General features: G+C 33.6%; 1 protein-coding gene across 3 annotated transcripts in view; it reads left to right on the top strand.

Annotated features, from left to right (window-relative positions):
• Window positions 1-9985: 9985 nt before the first annotated feature.
• The window catches only part of LOC134857282 (dopamine receptor 1-like), a 152187-nt gene continuing 150668 nt past the window's right edge, over window positions 9986-11504 (top strand). For 2 of the 3 annotated variants that reach the window (XM_063873665.1, XM_063873664.1), the window contains exon 1: window positions 10412-10546. The gene's annotated coding sequence lies outside the window, so the exon portion shown is untranslated. Of the gene's footprint in view, window positions 10073-10411; window positions 10547-11504 lie in introns of those variants that run through there. The other variant, XM_063873667.1, reaches the window with a different exon arrangement.

The following is an 11504-nucleotide window of genomic DNA, read 5'->3' as shown; positions in this document are numbered from 1 at the left end:
AGTATGTCTTGCTCAAAAACATGACAAAGGGTCGATAAAGGTCACATTAGATGCAAGAGAATTAAACAAACATTTGAATTCAATGAAGGCGCAAATGCCACGGGTAGAATCGCTGATAGAAAGCATTTCTTTAATCGCACAGCAACATAATCCATTCCCAGTATGGTATTCTAGGCTAGACTTAAACTATGCTTTTGGACAGTTATCCCCTCATCCAAGTACAAGTAAACATTGCAATTTCGGAGTGATAGGTGGAAACTACGCAGGCACATGGAAGATTGATAGAGGTTTTTATGGTTTGTGTGACACCCCTTTGATTTTTCAGCAGTTAATAGACGCGTGTTTGGCAAATAATAGAAATGCGTTCGCTTTTTTGGACCATGTTCTTGTAGTATCGAAGAGTTCAGTCGAAGAACACATGAAATTGGTAAGAAAGACAATAGAAGAATTGGTGGAGTCAAATTTCCGCTTATCTGCAAAGAAGTGTTCACTATTAAACAATAATGTCGAATGGTTGGGTTTTACACTAAAAGAAAAGTCTATCTCTCCATTAACATCGAAAATTGAAGCTATTTCGAAATTGACAGCACCAAAGAATTTAAAAACACTTGAAAGCTTTATGGGTAGCGTAAATCAAATGGTGAAATTCGTACCTAAATTATCATCCTATTTCGTAACTTTGAAACATCTATTGAAGGAGAAGAATTAATTCCAGTGGGGAGAGAAAGAAGAACAGTGTTTTGCAAATATAAAAGCCGCCATTTGTAAATTTGTAGAAAATAATTTTTGTAACCCGAAACTGGAATGCATTTTGGCAACAGACGCGTCGAGATCAGGCCTAGGTGCGACAATATTCCAAGTCAAAGAAGAGGTGAAGTTACCGATTGCTTTTGCGAGTAGATTTTTAAATGGGTTAGAAGAGAAGTATTCAACCAACGAACTGGAGATATTGGGCGTTGTATGGGGATGCGAGCATTTTCAGCATTATTTGGTAGGAAAGCAATTCACAATAAAGACGGACCATCAAGCTATTGTGCATGCTATTGGAAAAAAGCATTTGAATAAGGTATACTGCAAAAGATTGACACGATGGTTAACCCGTTTATTCCCATTTGATTTTAAAATTGAATATAGTCCAGGAAAGTTGATGGGCTTTACAGATTTCCTGTCGAGAAACCCTTGCTCACAAGCGAAAGAACCGGATTTTCTAGATGATAAATTTGTGATATCGGTAGTCAACAAATTAACAGACACGTTTAAAGGCTTTAGAATGGAAGGCGTTGCCAAAAGTGAAGCTGGAATGTTCCGTAGCAATTACGAATCAACAACGAGACGCGAGCACGCAATTACGAGAAGCGAAAGCAAGTCGGATGTTGATTCCACAGAATGGACCAATCAGAAATTAGCTACGCGAAAGCCGAGAAGCTTTCCGCCAATCTCACACCTTTTGGCCACACCTTCTAAAACAGTCGCTTGTTTCAACAAATTTAATCCGCTTCAAGAATTTTCAATGCCTCATTCAACTTGTAAATAGCCCTGTAAATAGAATTAGTATTAGACAGTCAAAGAGAAACCTACCGATGAGAAAAAAAATTGAATCCCGAAATGTTATCAGAAAAGTGGTGGAAAGCGATAGTCATAATTTACACTTCGATTGCTCTTAGACTCTTTTAGTTCTTATCCCTCCGCATATTTTAGCAAAAACACCACCACTTCGGAAGTTATTAGGAATCTCCAGACTTACTTTTCGGAGCACGGAATTCCTAGAATTAGTAAAACGGATTCGGGTAGTTGTTTTACGTCTGGAACATTTTTAAAATTCATGGAAGAAATGAATATTAGATTTACGACGGCACCTACGAATAAACATCAAACTATAGGAAAGGTGGAACGCTGCATCGGAACATTAGGGAAATTGTTCTTGACAAACCTACAGGAGACAAATGATGAAGACAAAGCGTTACTATCGGCATTATTTACAATTAGAGGAACTACGAAAACACCACTGAAATTTACCCCCTTCCAGATGCACTTCAGCCCTCTAGGATATTAAATTTGTAACCCTAACATAACCCTCTTATGATTATCTGAGTTGGGAAGAAATAATTGAAAACAAAATTGTTGCAGAGAAGTAGAGGGAGTTTAAAGAAAGCATGGCAAAAGGACCAAAAGATGACGAGACTGGGTCAGAGGCGTACGTTTTGGCAGCGGGTCTGTTAAAGCGCAAAATGTCTTCTCTTTCTGAGGTACCAGTGTTCGATGCAATTTACTCAAACAAGTTTGAAATGGTTTTAAAGAACAGAGTAAATGGGAAAGTTGTACATAGACGTAAAAGTGAGATTGGTAAATTACCACTATTGTACAGTTATTTTGGTAGTTTTATCGAAATCGGAGTTATCACGGATTGAAATGCAGGGCTCGGATGTGGATAGTCCCAGTACAAGCGCAGCCCCGCCGAAGAAGAGGACGAAAACGCCTGAAAAAGCACCAATGGTTACTTTGCGATCCGATGTAGATAGTCCAGATGAAACTCCCTGTGTAAATACAGTCCCGACAACTCCTTGTGTAAATACCACCCCGGCCACTCCCTGTGGAGATATTCCTAGTGAGGGAATTCAGAAGGCAGTTGTGGAGTCTGGGGATTTGGAAGAAGGAAAGTCGGACAACGAAGAGGTTGCCCAGAAGGAAGTAGAAGAAGAGGGGGAGGATCATCAGGAGGTGTTTAAGGAACTTTCGCCTGCAAAGAAAGGAAAGAAGACAGAGAAAGGTACATCAGGGGCTAGTAAAAAGAATTATTCGGATTTGGTGGATTTACCGAAGTCTGGAAGAGAGCGGAAAGCCGTTGACAAATTTGGGGGCGTTCCATGGAATTAATTTATGCTCTTACTTTTTGTTACACTTTTTACTTGTTTAGAGTTTTTGGCAATACTGGACAACGCTATTGTACCCTACGAGTTTTCATGTTCAAGTGACGATGAAGCATGAAATTGTGATCGGAGGGGGAATGTGGTATGAGAGAGTACTAGAGAATGACAATCGTCACACGTAGCATAGTAACTCTCTGATTATGTTGACGGGCACACCCGCCTTTTAGTATAATGATTGATTGTGTTATTATTCATTCGTCCCTAGTGATCTTCTGAATTAACATTGAATCTAAAACGTCTTTACATATTGCTCTACGCAACGAGATAACAAACTTAAGTTTGGTAGTGTAATGTTTTGTGATGGAAATCTTGGCAAACTCTCGCCCGAATAAACCCCGTCCCGCACAAAAGTGCGCTAGTTGTGGCTGCTTTCATGGTGGTCGATAATTTTATGAAGAAATATACCAGCTCCCCAGTGTTTCCCATCATCTCAGACGCGAACAAAAAGTCAGATTCCAATGCAATCTCAAAATTTTCTCAGTCAGCGTTTTTTAACGTTTTATTTTTAAAAAAAGATTAAAAAAACGTTCAAAACAAACGTTTTTTTTCTTCGACCAACGTTTTTTTAGCAATGCTCAGTAGGTAACCGTCGGAAATGTTCTGTTTTGTAGGAAACGACAGAGCCGGTTTTTCTGGCGATCTTCTGCTTTGAAGCGGTGCTGAAAATCATAGCCCAGGGATTCGCCCTTCATCCGTACTCCTACCTCCGGAACGGATGGAACATCCTAGGTTTTGATAATTCGTTCCCGGAAACTTCGTAGCCTAAAATTTGTAGTGTTTCCGGTTATAAAAATTCCACGCACCCCTATAATTAGCTATGCTAAACTGAAAATGACGCTTTTTTTACTGAAAATTTATATTCGTGGACTAATTGGTGTGTCCAAAGTGTTTGAGAAGGTCCTGCAGCGAAGGTTGCAGAACTACTTAGATACTTTCAGTATAATTTGTGATGAGCAATATGGATTTAGGAGTAAACGCTCAACAGCTCAAGCTGTAGCTGTGTTAACTGAAAACCTGAGAACGGCCATAGACGCAAAAAGGTGTGCAAGTACATGTTTCTTAGACCTTAAAAAAGCCTTGATACTGTAAAACATTATGGAATAAGAGGTAAAGTATCACAATTATTCAAAAGTTATTTAACGGATAGAACACAGTATGTTGAATTTGACAACGTTAAGTCAACGATCGAGTCTACTGAGTGTGGTGTACCACAAGGGTCTAAACTTGGACCATTGCTTTCCCTTATCTATATGAATGATCTTCCTAAACATCTCAATAACTGCAATACTGTGATATTTGCTGATGATACGTCCATAAGTATAATAGGAGACAACATACCCACAAAAATCAATTTAGAAGTGTTAAAACAAGTCAATGGTTTGCGTCAAACAAACTAACCGTGAATCCAATCAAATTTGAAATGGTAAGATTCAAAGGGTGTAAATTTAGATTTACTATCGAAAACACAAAAATTCCAGAAAAAACGTCGGTTAAGTATTTAGGAATAAGATTGGATGATAAACTAAATTTTCTTGAACATATAAATCATGTTTTGACCAAATTATCTAGATATACGGGAATGTTCTGTCAGGCACGAAAGTTTTTTTCGGGAAAAGTTTAATAGTCCTATACAATGTTTTCTGTAAGTCAATTATACAGTATGGGATTTTGGTATATGGATATACATACAAAAGTTTTCTCGATAAAATCTTTTTAGCACAAAAACGACTCATCAGAATTATTTTTTCCAAAAAACGAACAATTTCAACCGCCGATGAATTCGAAAAATTTCATGTTTATACAGTTTTTGATTTGTATATTTATGAAATTTTTAAAATCCTAGTCTACCAGCTCTTAGGTTTAGACGATAAACTCATGCCCATTCAAAAAGATATAAAGAACCTTCAGTTTATAATACCAGACGAAATGTCTCAGGAGCAATAAATATTGTGTCTTTCAAAGGAAACATTAAAAAATTCTCCCTAAGCAGACGCTGCACTATTTTATACAATTGGTTTGTTGAACATAAACTCCTCAAATTAGAAAACATTTCAAATGAGAACGTTAAAAATCACTTGCACACCTTTTCGAATACATACCTTAGAAATAAAAAAGTGATCCAAGACATTGTACTCAGATAGTACTTTTGAAAACTCAAACTAACCTTACCTCTTCTTTTCTTACCTCTTTCTTTCGTTGACAGGATATGTCTCTTGTCAAGTATTCTGAACTTTAAGACATGTCCTGCACAGGTGCATACGTTGCATTAATTGATATATATATTTATGTTTACTTTTTTTGTTTTTCCCTGTGCAAACTAAATGAGTTTGACGTGTGTTTGACCGACATTTTTCTTACATGTATACTTTATGACGATGTATTTTTTTGGTAATGATGCGACGATTGGTTTTTTGATGTATTAATGACAGTAGCTTCCGTAAAGATGCCATACGCTACCTTGGTATCAGAAAAGGGAACGTAATCACTAAGCAAGACTAAGGATGCAGCCTATAAATACATATGTCTTTGTTAACGTGCCATAAAAAAGGGTATAACTGTACAAATGTGTATTAAGTACACGTTTTCAGCTTCAGTTCTTAAACGTTTTTTTTTCCATCTCAGGCCACCGCAATGAATTTTATTCCTAAATAATTGAAAAAATGAACTGATTGTGTTAGTAATCAAACTGTTTAAAAAAAAATAATATTTTTCATGACTATTTATGAAGTCACTTAGTTTATTATCATATGTTTATTATTAATCATTATTTATATTATTTGAATAATCAATACAAAATCAAAAACAAATGATAGACTATTTTATAAAAACGGAAAATTACCATGTATAAAGGGTAGTAATGTACAAATATACCCTTTATTGTATACAATCACAGAAAAAAAATTCATCATGTGACAGAATGCTGTCTCAAATGGAATATGAAGCACTGGATCAGCCCTGGATTCGATCCTTACGGGTCTTGCGGCCCCTCAAACTTGTTTCTGGCTTCGAAAGTGCGTGAGATTACGTAATTTCGATTGCGTAAGTTTTGGTGTAAGTTTCGAACTCGGTGGAAATGTTCGAACCGAGGGGTCAGAAAAAAATCCTTATTCTCTTCACTCGTTATTTTTTATACTTTGTTTTGATAGAGGTTTTTTAAGCTGCCGGTCTTTTTTTCGAAAAATTTTAGTCCGCTTTTTCACAATGTTGTAAATGGTTTTGACTAGAGGGCGAGTTTGTAATAACCTTTTGTCGTAAACCTAAGGAAAGTCTCGACCAGCAATTTTCCATAATACATCTTTAAGATTGAGTAGCCTTTTTTCCTGTTTTTTAAAAGAAAAAAATCTCGCACCTCGGTTTTGTTTTCGGCTCGGTTTTTGTCGCTTACTTGTGTAACTTCATTTGGAAATTGTGAGATAAAAGCTAAATAATTGCACTAAGTCACAGAGTTAGAAAATATATTGTTTCTGCCAATCAAATTTGTCTATGGTCCAGTTGAACGTCTTTGTTTCATTTTTGTTGGTAAAAGGTGCGTCGAGTAAAACATTAGTCCCCTTGAATTACATAGCCAGCGTAACAGAAATTAAAACCACCGAAAACAATGAATTGTTTTTTTCTTATTCAGAAAACTTCCAGGCAACAAAAAGCAGTTCTCAACCACATGTAGACTGCTGATCATGATATCTGCGAAAAATAGCCAAGTTTTACAGAGAACTCTGTTGGAAATTCCTTTAAGGTCGAAAAAGTTCCCAAAAATAACAAAACTTTAATTCAATAAAATGAAATTTTAACTTGGGCGTCGAAACTTTATCTTTACCTGGGTTTACAAATAATGGTTATTGTAAAAGTTTCATTTCTGAAAAAATTTCTGATGATGCTCTTTCATACAAATTTATAGAGCAAAAGTAAGTGTATGAAATCAGCAAAAAAGGCATTTTTTCCAAACTATGAAATTTTATAACACGCATTTATTCCATACTCTGAAATTAAAGTTTGAGCTTTTTCATCAGTCGTTTTATCCCCAAAATTGTATGAAAAAAGGATGATAAGCATTTTTTCCATACAATGAAATTGTATGACACGCATTTTTTCCATACTATGAAATTGTATGACAAGCACTTCAAAAAGTTTTTACAAAAGCATTTCAAAGCAGTTTCACAAAAAAATGTAGTATTGAAATTTTATGTTCCATCCAAAACACTAACCAACGAATTTTTGTGATAAGAAAACCCAGGGTCTAACTGGCAATTACCACGCAGATAACTGCATTTGGTGATTTTAGCCATGTAAGTTAATTTCAACATTTTCAAATGGAAATATAAACTGTTTGTATATGGCTAGATAATTTTTAGTTTGAAAAATTTTGTGGTTGAGAAAAAAGGCCTAGTTTTGACATAATTATTTCTATCTTAGCAAATGAAACAAAAAAATATTAATCATATTAATAGTGTTTACAAAAAAAGCACTTTTTTGTGATTTTTGGATTTTTTTGCGTGGAAAACCAATCCTGAACTACGTTATCAACACAAAAAGTCAAATTTTGCAGGCAACATTTTTTTGTCGTACAATTTATATTTGAGCACAAAAACAAGTTTGCAACCAAAAAAGGGATTACACTTTTTCTAACTCAATTTGTGTTTTCGTTTTTGAACAAAATGCATATCATACAATTTTTTTATATAAAAATTATATGATAAGTATTTTTCCGACCAAATTAAAAATATGTTTCCGATTATGAAAATGCCTTCTATCTTAGATATAATCATTTAATTCTATTTAAAATTACCCAGACACGTTTTTTGCTGATTTATGAAAATTTTGTTTTTTTCTATGACGAATTGAAAATTGTATGATAAGCATTTTTCTCGAATGTTTTCAATCGTCTTTTTAATAATCAGAAAGCTTCAAAAGAGGCAAATAGAGCAAAAACATTATTAAAAAAGTTTAAAACACTTTTTTATTTTTGTTTGAGTTTTGTATGATAAGCATTTTTTTTTCATAGACTTCATATATGAAAATGTTTTTTAAGCATTTTTCTTCTATGGACGTCAACCCGGGTAAATATTGAAGACAAAAAAATTTGCCTGCAATACTAGAAACTGTTAACGACAAATTTTTAGTGCATATCATGCTGGGAAAGATTCACAGGAAAACATTTTCATTTAAAAACAAACAAAATTTCTCGTATCAGTGCGAGGCCCTGAATGTTCCGACTGCCTTTTTAAACTCTATGGCTCAGTAATAACATGAACAAAAAATCTAAAAAATAAAAATAATTAATTTGAAATTTTTGCGAAAAATCATCCCCCCATACGCCATATAAAGTTCAAAATGATAAATTTCGCTCCTGGTAACAAATCAATGATGGCAAATAAGCTTCCTTCAACCAAATCGGAACGGTTTCTAAGATAGATTAAATCTCCGCTCACGCGTTAATAGCGCGAAATATAGCACGCCTTAATTGTTCCAAATTGATCACGGGTGAAATATTTCTCAAATTTAAATTCAAGATAACAAAACCTTTTTTATGATATTTTTTTTAAAATCCATCAAAAATGGCTAGTTAAAATGTCGAAATTTGTCTGAAAAAAACCAACCCGAGCAGAAATATTCCATTACTTTTGTTACGAAAGTCGGAACAATAAAGTAAATGAAGAGTCCGGTTTCGATCACTTTTGTTTTTATGGAAAAAACTGCAGACATTTTATCAAAAAAATTTTTGCATACAATTGGCGGTGGGAACTCTATAAAAACTGCATTTGAGCGTTTTGAAGAAATTCGCGCATTTATTAGAAATCGAAAAAAAATCATTTCTTCAGTTTTCCCCTGTTGTCTTTTTTTAGAGTTATCTTCTTTTTTTTCTAGTTACTTATTTTTTTTACTGATAAAATAACAATTTTATTCACTGTTTTTTTTCGCTTAGCCAAATTTTCGTGACAGAACAAAATCTCTGCAAAACACCTGAGAGAGAAAAAAATGATCAAAAGTTTGTTTTGGTCTCCCTGCCGAGCCAGCTGTTGTGTAATAGGAAACTACAAATTTAAAAAAGGATAGCCAGTTGCTGTTCATTTAACACAGAGAATTTTGGTGGTACACTGTTACAGATGAATTTTTTTCGAAAATAAAATAAATTTTTTTCATTTCTCAAATTTGTTTTTTTTTTTAGAAAAACCGACTGAATTAAACTTTAAAAAATTTTAATTTTTTTGTTGAAATTTTTAGAAATAAAGTCACTTCAAAAGTGTTGTGAAAAAATCAGTCTTTCAATTTTTTTCGAATTTATTCTGCAAAGGAAAAATTGTACAAATATATTTTTTTCTATACTGAGAAAAGTTTGTTGACGACAAATAGTTTCTCATTGTGATAGTATATTCTCCTAGAGGTACATAAAATTTGCTGAATAAATAAATTTTCTTACAGACGCAATTAGTTAAACAGGTTAGACAAGATGTTAAACATATCACCTGGTACCTAATTGCTTCACGTTTTGCCGGTGACAAGTTTGGAAAAAAATCTGCATTTTTTCATATTTGGAATTTTTATCAATTTTCTAAACAAAATACTGGACAATCGGAACATTAAGGGCATCACTGTCATACCAACAATCTTGATAAAACTTAAAGGAGAGTGAAATGTTGTACTTAGTAACTGGCGTTATCTTGTCTAGTCAATAGACGCTATTAGTCGATAAAAAATAAAAAAAGTTGAAACAATGGAAATTTTTTAAATGGCTAAAAATTAACTAAAATTAGTTTTAATTGCTTAAAGTAAAAACAATAAAACTGATTTGATTTATTTTCTTTTTTGTTCCAGTTTTCTCTAATTTATTTCATCATTCTGTTAAGTATTTTTTTTTTTCATCTCAAAACTATAGAGAAGGCATCTACCTATATACGACCCCATGTACTGTTATTCAGGCAACTAAAAAAGTATCAAAAGAAGAATCCGATGCTCTTTTTCCCTCTGATCATAACTCTCATAAATTTTACTTTGCTCCTCTATTCAAACATGTGGCTTCAGATGCTTTTACATTAAAGCGCCATATAAATAGAAAATAGCCTTATAAATTAGCGTCTTTGTAATCTTTGAAATCGGAGACAAAAATATTTATCCCGGATATTAAACGACGTCTTTTTGTGGTATGTGAGGTAAAAGATGATCTTATTATTGTTAAATCCGACTTTATCAAGACCTCTTCATTTTCAGTATGGGTTGTTTTTGCCATTTTTTTCTACAACCAAAATATTCGATCTACAAATATTTTTAGAGCATCTGTGCAAAAACTTACTACTTGCGTTTACTCATTTGAAAAAAAAAAAACAGTTGTATTATTTTAAACCATGCCAATGCAAAAATAAAGGACTAGGCTCAAAAAACAATCTCACATTTTTTTTAGTTCACAATGTTTTCACAAATCTTCTTCAAACAAGCAAAATGTTATTTTTAACCCAGCAACTGCAAAATTAAAGAAAAGAACTTTTTCTCCTCCCATGGATCCATCGCCACCGGACAAAATTATAGCCTTTAGTTTATTTCATTGACGTCTAATGCGGAATTTTTTTATTAGACGTTATTTTCTTGATCATCTCTATTAAAAAACAGAACACAGGAAAACAAACAGCGTGAGTTTAAATGTTAGTTAGTTTTTTTCATCTCATTTTAGACTATGATCGTAATTGAGCTTCTCCTATTATTGCAGAGGGTGGGATTCAAAAAAAGGCACAATTTATCATCCTTTTATTGAAGTGGACTGATTTTCCGAACTCTTTTTAAACATTTGGAAGAAAAAAGAAAAAAAAAGCTTTTTTTAAATTGAAGTGGTTGTTAAGGGATACAGCGAAAGTTTAGATAATTCACTAATTTTTTTTCAGCTACGAAGAGAAACTTTTTGGCTATAGAAATCTCGTAAAATATTCTAAATTTTTTTCAAATCCTGAATTTTCCGTGTAAAACTTCCATGAAATCGTCGCGATTCCTCTCTTAGCGCTGCAGTTGCTTTTGCTATAGCTCTTGGTTCTTGTAGTTAGTCCAAAGATGTAAAACATACTCTCAGCTTTTTGAGTCGTACAGCAAATGAGTATCTTTTTTTATCAACACTGTATCGCTCAAAGCTGGCTTGCCGTGTGGCAAAACTTCAGATTAAACTAGGCCGAGACTAGAAAAAAAAACGACACAAAAGTATAAAAAATGTCGAAACTATGAGCATATGGCTATTAATTACGCAAAAATTTTGGCAGCAAATTGGACGGATTCTGTTTTGCATGGTTAAACTTTGTTCCAGATTCCAGTAAAATTGTCACAGCATTGCTTTGTTATCTTTATCGAAGGTTCTGTCTTCACAAAAGATTTTTTCGATAACTGAATTTCAAACATGATGATTTAATGAGGTTCGCTTGCTTTTTGCATTAATATAAAAGATGATTTTGAAAGATTCCCGAATTCCCAATAACTGAGTCGCTCTTGATATATATATATATATATATACATATATATGTTTCTTATGATGTTGGAGCACTATCTTATAATTGTTGGCTAGTTTTTCATCACCTGAATGCCAACCAATTTTTGAGGATTCAAGAT

This window comes from Symsagittifera roscoffensis, chromosome 1 (assembly GCF_963678635.1).
Source record: "Symsagittifera roscoffensis chromosome 1, txSymRosc1.1, whole genome shotgun sequence".
Taxonomy (NCBI): domain Eukaryota; kingdom Metazoa; phylum Xenacoelomorpha; order Acoela; family Convolutidae; genus Symsagittifera; species Symsagittifera roscoffensis.
The sequence above is the reverse complement of the archived record's forward strand: the minus strand, read 5'-3'. Positions and strand labels throughout refer to the sequence as shown.